The 12,067-nt window shown below is 67.5% G+C and overlaps 5 non-coding genes across 5 annotated transcripts; all 5 read right to left on the reverse strand.

Moving 5' to 3' along the window:
• Positions 1–977: 977 nt before the first annotated feature.
• LOC141413389 (5S ribosomal RNA) lies at positions 978–1,096 on the reverse strand. Its single transcript, XR_012438181.1, has one exon. It is a non-coding gene; the product is annotated as a 5S ribosomal RNA (ribosomal RNA).
• Positions 1,097–3,258: 2,162 nt separating this feature from the next.
• Positions 3,259–3,377, reverse strand: LOC141413391 (5S ribosomal RNA). The gene has a single exon (XR_012438183.1). It is a non-coding gene; the product is annotated as a 5S ribosomal RNA (ribosomal RNA).
• A 2,159-nt stretch (positions 3,378–5,536) lies between these two features.
• Positions 5,537–5,655, reverse strand: LOC141412504 (5S ribosomal RNA). The gene has a single exon (XR_012437346.1). It is a non-coding gene; the product is annotated as a 5S ribosomal RNA (ribosomal RNA).
• A 2,140-nt stretch (positions 5,656–7,795) lies between these two features.
• LOC141413392 (5S ribosomal RNA) lies at positions 7,796–7,914 on the reverse strand. Its single transcript, XR_012438184.1, has one exon. It is a non-coding gene; the product is annotated as a 5S ribosomal RNA (ribosomal RNA).
• A 2,148-nt stretch (positions 7,915–10,062) lies between these two features.
• On the reverse strand, positions 10,063–10,181 carry LOC141413393 (5S ribosomal RNA). Its single transcript, XR_012438185.1, has one exon. It is a non-coding gene; the product is annotated as a 5S ribosomal RNA (ribosomal RNA).
• Between the last annotated feature and the right edge of the window lie 1,886 nt (positions 10,182–12,067).

The raw sequence follows: 12,067 nt of genomic DNA on the forward strand, positions 1-12,067 counted from the left end.
TGTGTGTGTGTGTGTGTGTGTTAGATGCCGTGCCTGGTGTAGGTGGGGAAGAGCAAGCCCTCACGCACAGAGCCCCATCACACACTGGGGCCGGGCCGAGGGGGTCAATCTGCTCGGCCTGATTGCGTTGGGCATACATTGCAGAAGGTGGGTTTTCCAAGGCGGAGCAGAGGGTCCCGGCACCTGAGGTTGTCCACGGGGAGAATGTCTGTTCCACGGGGGCAAGCGGTCCCTTCCGTCGTGCCCAAGCCCATGTGACCCCGAAGGCCAGGTGGCCCCGGTCCTTGAGCTGACTGAGGAGTGCTTTGAGACCCGGAGGGTGGCACAGGCGACTGGGCGCCAGCGGCGGCCCTCCCTCCCTTTGAGCGGGACGGGGAGCTGCCGCTGGCATCCGGAGCTCTGGCGGCCTGCGCCCTCTGTCCCTGTGACCGCAGGCTCTGCCGTGGGAGGCGGGATCCCACGTAGAGGTCGCGCGCTGGCTGCCCTGTCTTGGGTTGAGCGACGGAGCGCGACGTGGAGCAGCACCCGACTGAGGCTCCCTGCTTCTCTGTCCCCTGGCGTCTTGCCCTGGACCCAGTGCACCACCTTGTGGCGAGCCCAGGTGTGGCGCGTCCCGCTGTGGGGCCCGCTGGGGTGCAGGACCCACTTTCTCATGGCTTCCGCACGTCCCTCCCCGCCCGCCTGGAGGGCAGTTGGGGAGCGGTCCCCAACGTGGCCTGGGACCAACCTCGCTGGTGACCCGTGTCGCGGGCGCGCGCCCCAGGAGAGTGTGGGGAGGGGAGAGGATTCGGGGACGTAGCTGTGAGGATTCGGTGTGCGTGGGTCTGGCGGGTGGCCCGGACGGGGTCGGGGTCGTGGTCACGGTGGGTCGTTGTGGTGGTGGTGGTGGTGGTGGTGCTGGGGGTGGTGGTGGTGGTGGGGGGGGTGGTGGCGAAGTCCCCGAAGACAAAAGGAGCAGCGAGGGAAGGAGAAGCAAAAGCCTACAGCACCCGGTATTCCCAGGCGGTCTCCCATCCAAGTACTAACCAGGCCCGACCCTGCTTAGCTTCCGAGATCAGACGAGATCGGGCGCGTTCAGGGTGGTATGGCCGTAGACGCTAGCCGCCGCCTCCGGGAGCCCCAAGAGCCTGCCGAGGGCCCCGGCGTGCGTCTCCACGCTGCTCTCCTGGCACGGCTGGGAGTCCGGGTGGGGGCTGGCAGCCCGGGGCCAGCGGCCAGAGGCCCCGCGTGCCTGCTCGGGCAGCCGGTCTCGCCCAGGTGGCCGCTGGGTGGCTTTCTTCCCGAGGTGTCCTGCTGCCAGGACGAGGGTCAAGTTTTCTCGGGGGAAAATTTCTCAGTGCTCTCGGGCGCTTGTTCTTCTGGGAATGTCCACTGCTGTGGCCAAGGCGGGGGACGCACAGCTCGGGCCAGGGCAAGCAGCCGCCCTCCTCCGTCGCCTCCTGGAGCCGTATCCTTGGGTGGGTGCGTGGCTCCCAGCGGAGGTCTCGGGGACCCTTCCGGTCCTCTTCGTCCGGAAAGTGCCACTGCCCCTCCAGCCCATCAGGAAAACGGCAGCCGCGCCCTTCGCCGACCCGCTCCGCCCTCCTCCACACTCAGGGCCTGGGGCTGCGGGGCTGAATCGTGAGGCTTTCCAGCCCAGGACTTCACCTCTGGCCCCTTTCACACCCGGGATCTTGGGAAGAAGAAACAAAACCAAACACAGCCAAAGCCATCTCCTCCGACCCGGGGCCCCTCCACATCCCTTCCGATCCCGGGTTCCTGCCGGCCTCCCGGGGCGTTTCTCCCAGGCAGGCCTTCGCGGCCACTACACGGGGCTGAGCACTCGAGTCCTCGGGCGTCACGGGGCCCGCGGCCACGCCAAGCACGCACGACTCCCGGGTCTCGTCTGCTCCTGGGTGCCCTGGGCCTCTTCCCTGTGCCGCTGCTGGGTCTTGTGCCCCTGCTTGGCCTCCTTCAGACCCGGCCCCGTGCTACGCGGCCACGTGCTACAGGATCGTGCCAGCAGAACTGGCCCTGGCTGAGCCCCGTACCCACCCTCCTGCCATCCCTGGCCCTGCTAGCAAATGGCAGAGATCCTCTGGCCTCCGAGCCCAGACAAAAATCCTGATGCAGTTGGCCGAGGGGCCGCAAACCAAGGCTTCGCTTGTTCCCGCTCAGGCCCCAGCCATACCCTCTTGTCCTTCGGCTGCTCGTGTGTGGGGTGGGGGAGAGGAGGGTGCGTCCCCGTGCGTGCGTGCGTGGTCTGGGTGTCTCTGCGTGGTGTGTGTGTGTGTGTGTGTGTGTGTGTGTGTGTGTGTGTGTGTTAGATGCCGTGCCTGGTGTAGGTGGGGAAGAGCAAGCCCTCACTCACAGAGCCCCATCACACACTGGGGCCGGGCCGAGGGGTCAATCTGCTCGGCCTGATTGCGTTGGGCATACATTGCAGAAGGTGGGTTTTCCAAGGCGGAGCAGAGGGTCCCGGCACCTGAGGTTGTCCACGGGGAGAATGTCTGTTCCACGGGGGCAAGCGGTCCCTTCCGTCGTGCCCAAGCCCATGTGACCCCGAAGGCCAGGTGGCCCCGGTCCTTGAGCTGACTGAGGAGTGCTTTGAGACCCGGAGGGTGGCACAGGCGACTGGGCGCCAGCGGCGGCCCTCCCTCCCTTTGAGCGGGACGGGGAGCTGCCGCTGGTATCCGGAGCTCTGGCGGCCTGCGCCCTCTGTCCCTGTGACCGCAGGCTCTGCCGTGGGAGGCGGGATCCCACGTAGAGGTCGCGCGCTGGCTGCCCTGTCTTGGGTTGAGCGACGGAGGGCGACGTGGAGCAGCACCCGACTGAGGCTCCCTGCTTCTCTGTCCCCTGGCGTCTTGCCCTGGACCCAGTGCACCACCTTGTGGCGAGCCCAGGTGTGGCGCGTCCCGCTGTGGGGCCCGCTGGGGTGCAGGACCCACTTTCTCATGGCTTCCGCACGTCCCTCCCCGCCCGCCTGGAGGGCAGTTGGGGAGCGGTCCCCAACGTGGCCTGGGACCAACCTCGCTGGTGACCCGTGTCGCGGGCGCGCGCCACAGGAGAGTGTGAGGAGGGGAGAGGATTCGGGGATGTAGCTGTGAGGATTCGGTGTGCGTGGGTCTGGCGGGTGGCCCGGACGGGGTCGGGGTCGTGGTCACGGTGGGTCGTTGTGGTGGTGGTGGTGGTGGTGGTGCTGGGGGTGGTGGTGGTGGTGGGGGGGGTGGTGGCGAAGTCCCCGAAGACAAAAGGAGCAGCGAGGGAGGGAGGAGCAAGAGCCTACAGCACCCGGTATTCCCAGGCGGTCTCCCATCCAAGTACTAACCAGGCCCGACCCTGCTTAGCTTCCGAGATCAGACGAGATCGGGCGCGTTCAGGGTGGTATGGCCGTAGACGCTAGCCGCCGCCTCCGGGAGCCCCAAGAGCCTGCCGAGGGCCCCGGCGTGCGTCTCCACGCTGCTCTCCTGGCACGGCTGGGAGTCCGGGTGGGGGCTGGCAGCCCGGGGCCAGCGGCCAGAGGCCCCGCGCGCCTGCTCGGGCAGCCGGTCTCGCCCAGGTGGCCACTGGGTGGCTTTCTTCCCGAGGTGTCCTGCTGCCAGGACGAGGGTCAAGTTTTCTCGGGGGAAAATTTCTCAGTGCTCTCGGGCGCTTGTTCTTCTGGGAATGTCCACTGCTGTGGCCAAGGCGGTGGACGCACAGCTCGGGCCAGGGCAAGCAGCCGCCCTCCTCCGTCGTCTCCTGGAGCCGTATCCTTGGGTGGGTGCGTGGCTCCCAGCGGAGGTCTCGGGGACCCTTCCGGTCCTCTTCGTCCGGAAAGCGCCACTGCCCCTCCAGCCCATCAGGAAAACGGCAGCCGCGCCCTTCGCCGACCCGCTCCGCCCTCCTCCACACTCAGGGCCTGGGGCTGCGGGGCTGAATCGTGAGGCTTTCCAGCCCAGGACTTCACCACTGGCCCGTTTCACACCCGGAATCTTGGGAAGAAGAAACAAAACCAAACACAGCCAAAGCCATCTCCTCCGACCCGGGGCCCCTTCACATCCCTTCCGATCCCGGGTTCCTGCCGGCCTCCCGGGGCGTTTCTCCCAGGCAGGCCTTCGCGGCCACTACACGGGGCTGAGCACTCGAGTCCTCGGGCGTCACGGGGCCCGCGGCCACGCCAAGCACGCACGACTCCCGGGTCTCGTCTGCTCCTGGGTGCCCTGGGCCTCTTCCCTGTGCCGCTGCTGGGTCTTGTGCCCCTGCTTGGCCTCCTTCAGACCCGGCCCCGTGCTACGCGGCCACGTGCTACAGGATCGTGCCAGCAGAACTGGCCCTGGCTGAGCCCCGTACCCACCCTCCTGCCATCCCTGGCCCTGCTAGCAAATGGCAGAGATCCTCTGGCCTCCGAGCCCAGACAAAAATCCTGATGCAGTTGGCCGAGGGGCCGCAAACCAAGGCTTCGCTTGTTCCCGCTCAGGCCCCAGCCATACCCTCTTGTCCTTCGGCTGCTCGTGTGTGGGGTGGGGGAGAGGAGGGTGCGTCCCCGTGCGTGCGTGCGTGGTCTGGGTGTCTCTGCGTGGTGTGTGTGTGTGTGTGTGTGTGTGTGTGTGTGTGTGTGTTAGATGCCGTGCCTGGTGTAGGTGGGGAAGAGCAAGCCCTCACGCACAGAGCCCCATCACACACTGGGGCCGGGCCGAGGGGGTCAATCTGCTCGGCCTGATTGCGTTGGGCATACATTGCAGAAGGTGGGTTTTCCAAGGCGGAGCAGAGGGTCCCGGCACCTGAGGTTGTCCACGGGGAGAATGTCTGTTCCACGGGGGCAAGCGGTCCCTTCCGTCGTGCCCAAGCCCATGTGACCCCGAAGGCCAGGTGGCCCCGGTCCTTGAGCTGACTGAGGAGTGCTTTGAGACCCGGAGGGTGGCACAGGCGACTGGGCGCCAGCGGCGGCCCTCCCTCCCTTTGAGCGGGACGGGGAGCTGCCGCTGGTATCCGGAGCTCTGGCGGCCTGCGCCCTCTGTCCCTGTGACCGCAGGCTCTGCCGTGGGAGGCGGGATCCCACGTAGAGGTCGCGCGCTGGCTGCCCTGTCTTGGGTTGAGCGACGGAGCGCGACGTGGAGCAGCACCCGACTGAGGCTCCCTGCTTCTCTGTCCCCTGGCGTCTTGCCCTGGACCCAGTGCACCACCTTGTGGCGAGCCCAGGTGTGGCGCGTCCCGCTGTGGGGCCCGCTGGGGTGCAGGACCCACTTTCTCATGGCTTCCGCACGTCCCTCCCCGCCCGCCTGGAGGGCAGTTGGGGAGCGGTCCCCAACGTGGCCTGGGACCAACCTCGCTGGTGACCCGTGTCGCGGGCGCGCGCCACAGGAGAGTGTGGGGAGGGGAGAGGATTCGGGGACGTAGCTGTGAGGATTCGGTGTGCGTGGGTCTGGCGGGTGGCCCGGACGGGGTCGGGGTCGTGGTCACGGTGGGTCGTTGTGGTGGTGGTGGTGGTGGTGGTGCTGGGGGTGGTGGTGGTGGTGGGGGGGGTGGTGGCGAAGTCCCCGAAGACAAAAGGAGCAGCGAGGGAGGGAGGAGCAAAAGCCTACAGCACCCGGTATTCCCAGGCGGTCTCCCATCCAAGTACTAACCAGGCCCGACCCTGCTTAGCTTCCGAGATCAGACGAGATCGGGCGCGTTCAAGGTGGTATGGCCGTAGACGCTAGCCGCCGCCTCCGGGAGCCCCAAGAGCCTGCCGAGGGCCCCGGCGTGCGTCTCCACGCTGCTCTCCTGGCACGGCTGGGAGTCCGGGTGGGGGCTGGCAGCCCGGGGCCAGCGGCCAGAGGCCCCGCGCGCCTGCTCGGGCAGCCAGTCTCGCCCAGGTGGCCGCTGGGTGGCTTTCTTCCCGAGGTGTCCTGCTGCCAGGACGAGGGTCAAGTTTTCTCGGGGGAAAATTTCTCAGTGCTCTCGGGCGCTTGTTCTTCTGGGAATGTCCACTGCTGTGGCCAAGGCGGGGGACGCACAGCTCGGGCCAGGGCAAGCAGCCGCCCTCCTCCGTCACCTCCTGGAGCCGTATCCTTGGGTGGGTGCGTGGCTCCCAGCGGAGGTCTCGGGGACCCTTCCGGTCCTCTTCGTCCGGAAAGCGCCACTGCCCCTCCAGCCCATCAGGAAAACGGCAGCCGCGCCCTTCGCCGACCCGCTCCGCCCTCCTCCACGCTCAGGGCCTGGGGCTGCGGGGCTGAATCGTGAGGCTTTCCAGCCCAGGACTTCACCTCTGGCCCCTTTCACACCCGGGATCTTGGGAAGAAGAAACAAAACCAAACACAGCCAAAGCCATCTCCTCCGACCCGGGGCCCCTCCACATCCCTTCCGATCCCGGGTTCCTGCCGGCCTCCCGGGGCGTTTCTCCCAGGCAGGCCTTCGCGGCCACTACACGGGGCTGAGCACTCGAGTCCTCGGGCGTCACGGGGCCCGCGGCCACGCCAAGCACGCACGACTCCCGGGTCTCGTCTGCTCCTGGGTGCCCTGGGCCTCTTCCCTGTGCCGCTGCTGGGTCTTGTGCCCCTGCTTGGCCTCCTTCAGACCCGGCCCCGTGCTACGCGGCCACGTGCTACAGGATCGTGCCAGCAGAACTGGCCCTGGCTGAGCCCCGTACCCACCCTCCTGCCATCCCTGGCCCTGCTAGCAAATGGCAGAGATCCTCTGGCCTCCGAGCCCAGACAAAAATCCTGATGCAGTTGGCCGAGGGGCCGCAAACCAAGGCTTCGCTTGTTCCCGCTCAGGCCCCAGCCATACCCTCTTGTCCTTCGGCTGCTCGTGTGTGGGGTGGGGGAGAGGAGGGTGCGTCCCCGTGTGTGCGTGCGTGGTCTGGGTGTCTCTGCGTGGTGTGTGTGTGTGTGTGTGTGTGTTAGATGCCGTGCCTGGTGTAGGTGGGGAAGAGCAAGCCCTCACGCACAGAGCCCCATCACACACTGGGGCCGGGCCGAGGGGGTCAATCTGCTCGGCCTGATTGCGTTGGGCATACATTGCAGAAGGTGGGTTTTCCAAGGCGGAGCAGAGGGTCCCGGCACCTGAGGTTGTCCACGGGGAGAATGTCTGTTGCACGGGGGCAAGCGGTCCCTTCCGTCGTGCCCAAGCCCATGTGACCCCGAAGGCCAGGTGGCCCCGGTCCTTGAGCTGACTGAGGAGTGCTTTGAGACCCGGAGGGTGGCACAGGCGACTGGGCGCCAGCGGCGGCCCTCCCTCCCTTTGAGCGGGACGGGGAGCTGCCGCTGGCATCCGGAGCTCTGGCGGCCTGCGCCCTCTGTCCCTGTGACCGCAGGCTCTGCTGTGGGAGGCGGGATCCCACGTAGAGGTCGCGCGCTGGCTGCCCTGTCTTGGGTTGAGCGACGGAGCGCGACGTGGAGCAGCACCCGACTGAGGCTCCCTGCTTCTCTGTCCCCTGGCGTCTTGCCCTGGACCCAGTGCACCACCTTGTGGCGAGCCCAGGTGTGGCGCGTCCCGCTGTGGGGCCCGCTGGGGTGCAGGACCCACTTTCTCATGGCTTCCGCACGTCCCTCCCCGCCCGCCTGGAGGGCAGTTGGGGAGCGGTCCCCAACGTGGCCTGGGACCAACCTCGCTGGTGACCCGTGTCGCGGGCGCGCGCCCCAGGAGAGTGTGGGGAGGGGAGAGGATTCGGGGACGTAGCTGTGAGGATTCGGTGTGCGTGGGTCTGGCGGGTGGCCCGGACGTGGTCGGGGTCGTGGTCACGGTGGGTCGTTGTGGTGGTGGTGGTGGTGGTGGTGCTGGGGGTGGTGGTGGTGGGGGTTGTGGTGGCGAAGTCCCCGAAGACAAAAGGAGCAGCGAGGGAGGGAGGAGCAAAAGCCTACAGCACCCGGTATTCCCAGGCGGTCTCCCATCCAAGTACTAACCAGGCCCGACCCTGCTTAGCTTCCGAGATCAGACGAGATCGGGCGCGTTCAGGGTGGTATGGCCGTAGACGCTAGCCGCCGCCTCCGGGAGCCCCAAGAGCCTGCCGAGGGCCCCGGCGTGCGTCTCCACGCTGCTCTCCTGGCACGGCTGGGAGTCCGGGTGGGGGCTGGCAGCCCGGGGCCAGCGGCCAGAGGCCCCGCGCGCCTGCTCGGGCAGCCGGTCTCGCCCAGGTGGCCGCTGGGTGGCTTTCTTCCCGAGGTGTCCTGCTGCCAGGACGAGGGTCAAGTTTTCTCGGGGGAAAATTTCTCAGTGCTCTCGGGCGCTTGTTCTTCTGGGAATGTCCACTGCTGTGGCCAAGGCGGGGGACGCACAGCTCGGGCCAGGGCAAGCAGCCGCCCTCCTCCGTCGCCTCCTGGAGCCGTATCCTTGGGTGGGTGCGTGGCTCCCAGCGGAGGTCTTGGGGACCCTTCCGGTCCTCTTCGTCCGGAAAGCGCCACTGCCCCTCCAGCCCATCAGGAAAACGGCAGCCGCGCCCTTCGCCGACCCGCTCCGCCCTCCTCCACACTCAGGGCCTGGGGCTGCGGGGCTGAATCGTGAGGCTTTCCAGCCCAGGACTTCACCTCTGGCCCCTTTCACACCCGGGATCTTGGGAAGAAGAAACAAAACCAAACACAGCCAAAGCCATCTCCTCCGACCCGGGGCCCCTCCACATCCCTTCCGATCCCAGGTTCCTGCCGGCCTCCCGGGGCGTTTCTCCCAGGCAGGCCTTCGCGGCCACTACACGGGGCTGAGCACTCGAGTCCTCGGGCGTCACGGGGCCCGCGGCCACGCCAAGCACGCACGACTCCCGGGTCTCGTCTGCTCCTGGGTGCCCTGGGCCTCTTCCCTGTGCCGCTGCTGGGTCTTGTGCCCCTGCTTGGCCTCCATCAGACCCGGCCCCGTGCTATGCGGCCACGTGCTACAGGATCGTGCCAGCAGAACTCTCCCTGGCTGAGCCCCGTACCCACCCTCCTGCCATCCCTGGCCCTGCTAGCAAATGGCAGAGATCCTCTGGCCTCCGAGCCCAGACAAAAATCCTGATGCAGATGGCCGAGGGGCCGCAAACCAAGGCTTCGCTTGTTCCCGCTCAGGCCCCAGCCATACCCTCTTGTCCTTCGGCTGCTCGTGTGTGGGGTGGGGGAGAGGAGGGTGCGTCCCCGTGCGTGCGTGCGTGGTCTGGGTGTCTCTGTGTGGTGTGTGTGTGTGTGTGTGTGTGTGTGTGTTAGATGCCGTGCCTGGTGTAGGTGGGGAAGAGCAAGCCCTCACGCACAGAGCCCCATCACACACTGGGGCCGGGCCGAGGGGGTCAATCTGCTCGGCCTGATTGCGTTGGGCATACATTGCAGAAGGTGGGTTTTCCAAGGCGGAGCAGAGGGTCCCGGCACCTGAGGTTGTCCACGGGGAGAATGTCTGTTCCACGGGGGCAAGCGGTCCCTTCCGTCGTGCCCAAGCCCATGTGACCCCGAAGGCCAGGTGGCCCCGGTCCTTGAGCTGACTGAGGAGTGCTTTGAGACCCGGAGGGTGGCACAGGCGACTGGGCGCCAGCGGCGGCCCTCCCTCCCTTTGAGCGGGACGGGGAGCTGCCGCTGGCATCCGGAGCTCTGGCGGCCTGCGCCCTCTGTCCCTGTGACCGCAGGCTATCCGTGGGAGGCGGGATCCCACGTAGAGGTCGCACGCTGGCTGCCCTGTCTTGGGTTGAGCGACCGAGCGCGACGTGGAGCAGCACCCAACTGAGGCTCCCTGCTTCTCTGTCCCCTGGCGTCTTGCCCTGGACCCAGTGCACCACCTTGTGGCGAGCCCAGGTGTGGCGCGTCCCGCTGTGGGGCCCGCTGGGGTGCAGGACCCACTTTCTCATGGCTTCCGCACGTCCCTCCCCGCCCGCCTGGAGGGCAGTTGGGGAGCGGTCCCCAACGTGGCCTGGGACCAACCTCGCTGGTGACCCGTGTCGCGGGCGCGCGCCCCAGGAGAGTGTGGGGAGGGGAGAGGATTCGGGGACGTAGCTGTGAGGATTCGGTGTGCGTGGGTCTGGCGGGTGGCCCGGACGGGGTCGGGGTCGTGGTCACGGTGGGTCGTTGTGGTGGTGGTGGTGGTGGTGGTGCTGGGGGTGGTGGTGGTGGTGGGGGGGGTGGTGGCGAAGTCCCCGAAGACAAAAGGAGCAGCGAGGGAGGGAGGAGCAAAAGCCTACAGCACCCGGTATTCCCAGGCGGTCTCCCATCCAAGTACTAACCAGGCCCGACCCTGCTTAGCTTCCGAGATCAGACGAGATCGGGCGCGTTCAGGGTGGTATGGCCGTAGACGCTAGCCGCCGCCTCCGGGAGCCCCAAGAGCCTGCCGAGGGCCCCGGCGTGCGTCTCCACGCTGCTCTCCTGGCACGGCTGGGAGTCCGGGTGGGGGCTGGCAGCCCGGGGCCAGCGGCCAGAGGCCCCGCGCGCCTGCTCGGGCAGCCGGTCTCGCCCAGGTGGCCGCTGGGTGGCTTTCTTCCCGAGGTGTCCTGCTGCCAGGACGAGGGTCAAGTTTTCTCGGGGGAAAATTTCTCAGTGCTCTCGGGCGCTTGTTCTTCTGGGAATGTCCACTGCTGTGGCCAAGGCGGGGGACGCACAGCTCGGGCCAGGGCAAGCAGCCGCCCTCCTCCGTCGCCTCCTGGAGCCGTATCCTTGGGTGGGTGCGTGGCTCCCAGCGGAGGTCTCGGGGACCCTTCCGGTCCTCTTCGTCCGGAAAGCGCCACTGCCCCTCCAGCCCATCAGGAAAACGGCAGCCGCGCCCTTCGCCGACCCGCTCCGCCCTCCTCCACACTCAGGGCCTGGGGCTGCGGGGCTGAATCGTGAGGCTTTCCAGCCCAGGACTTCACCTCTGGCCCCTTTCACACCCGGGATCTTGGGAAGAAGAAACAAAACCAAACACAGCCAAAGCCATCTCCTCCGACCCGGGGCCCCTCCACATCCCTTCCGATCCCGGGTTCCTGCCGGCCTCCCGGGGCGTTTCTCCCAGGCAGGCCTTCGCGGCCACTACACGGGGCTGAGCACTCGAGTCCTCGGGCGTCACGGGGCCCGCGGCCACGCCAAGCACGCACGACTCCCGGGTCTCGTCTGCTCCTGGGTGCCCTGGGCCTCTTCCCTGTGCCGCTGCTGGGTCTTGTGCCCCTGCTTGGCCTCCATCAGACCCGGCCCCGTGCTACGCGGCCACGTGCTACAGGATCGTGCCAGCAGAACTCTCCCTGGCTGAGCCCCGTACCCACCCTCCTGCCATCCCTGGCCCTGCTAGCAAATGGCAGAGATCCTCTGGCCTCCGAGCCCAGACAAAAATCCTGATGCAGATGGCCGAGGGGCCGCAAACCAAGGCTTCGCTTGTTCCCGCTCAGGCCCCAGCCATACCCTCTTGTCCTTCGGCTGCTCGTGTGTGGGGTGGGGGAGAGGAGGGTGCGTCCCCGTGCGTGCGTGCGTGGTCTGGGTGTCTCTGTGTGGTGTGTGTGTGTGTGTGTGTGTGTGTGTGTTAGATGCCGTGCCTGGTGTAGGTGGGGAAGAGCAAGCCCTCACGCACAGAGCCCCATCACACACTGGGGCCGGGCCGAGGGGGTCAATCTGCTCGGCCTGATTGCGTTGGGCATACATTGCAGAAGGTGGGTTTTCCAAGGCGGAGCAGAGGGTCCCGGCACCTGAGGTTGTCCACGGGGAGAATGTCTGTTCCACGGGGGCAAGCGGTCCCTTCCGTCGTGCCCAAGCCCATGTGACCCCGAAGGCCAGGTGGCCCCGGTCCTTGAGCTGACTGAGGAGTGCTTTGAGACCCGGAGGGTGGCACAGGCGACTGGGCGCCAGCGGCGGCCCTCCCTCCCTTTGAGCGGGACGGGGAGCTGCCGCTGGCATCCGGAGCTCTGGCGGCCTGCGCCCTCTGTCCCTGTGACCGCAGGCTATCCGTGGGAGGCGGGATCCCACGTAGAGGTCGCACGCTGGCTGCCCTGTCTTGGGTTGAGCGACCGAGCGCGACGTGGAGCAGCACCCGACTGAGGCTCCCTGCTTCTCTGTCCCCTGGCGTCTTGCCCTGGACCCAGTGCACCACCTTGTGGCGAGCCCAGGTGTGGCACGTCCCGCTGTGGGGCCCGCTGGAGTGCAGGACCCACTTTCTCATGGCTTCCGCACGTCCCTCCCCGCCCGCCTGGAGGGCAGTTGGGGAGCGGTCCCCAACGTGG

This window comes from Castor canadensis, chromosome 10 (genome assembly GCF_047511655.1).
Source record: "Castor canadensis chromosome 10, mCasCan1.hap1v2, whole genome shotgun sequence".
NCBI lineage: Eukaryota > Metazoa > Chordata > Mammalia > Rodentia > Castoridae > Castor > Castor canadensis.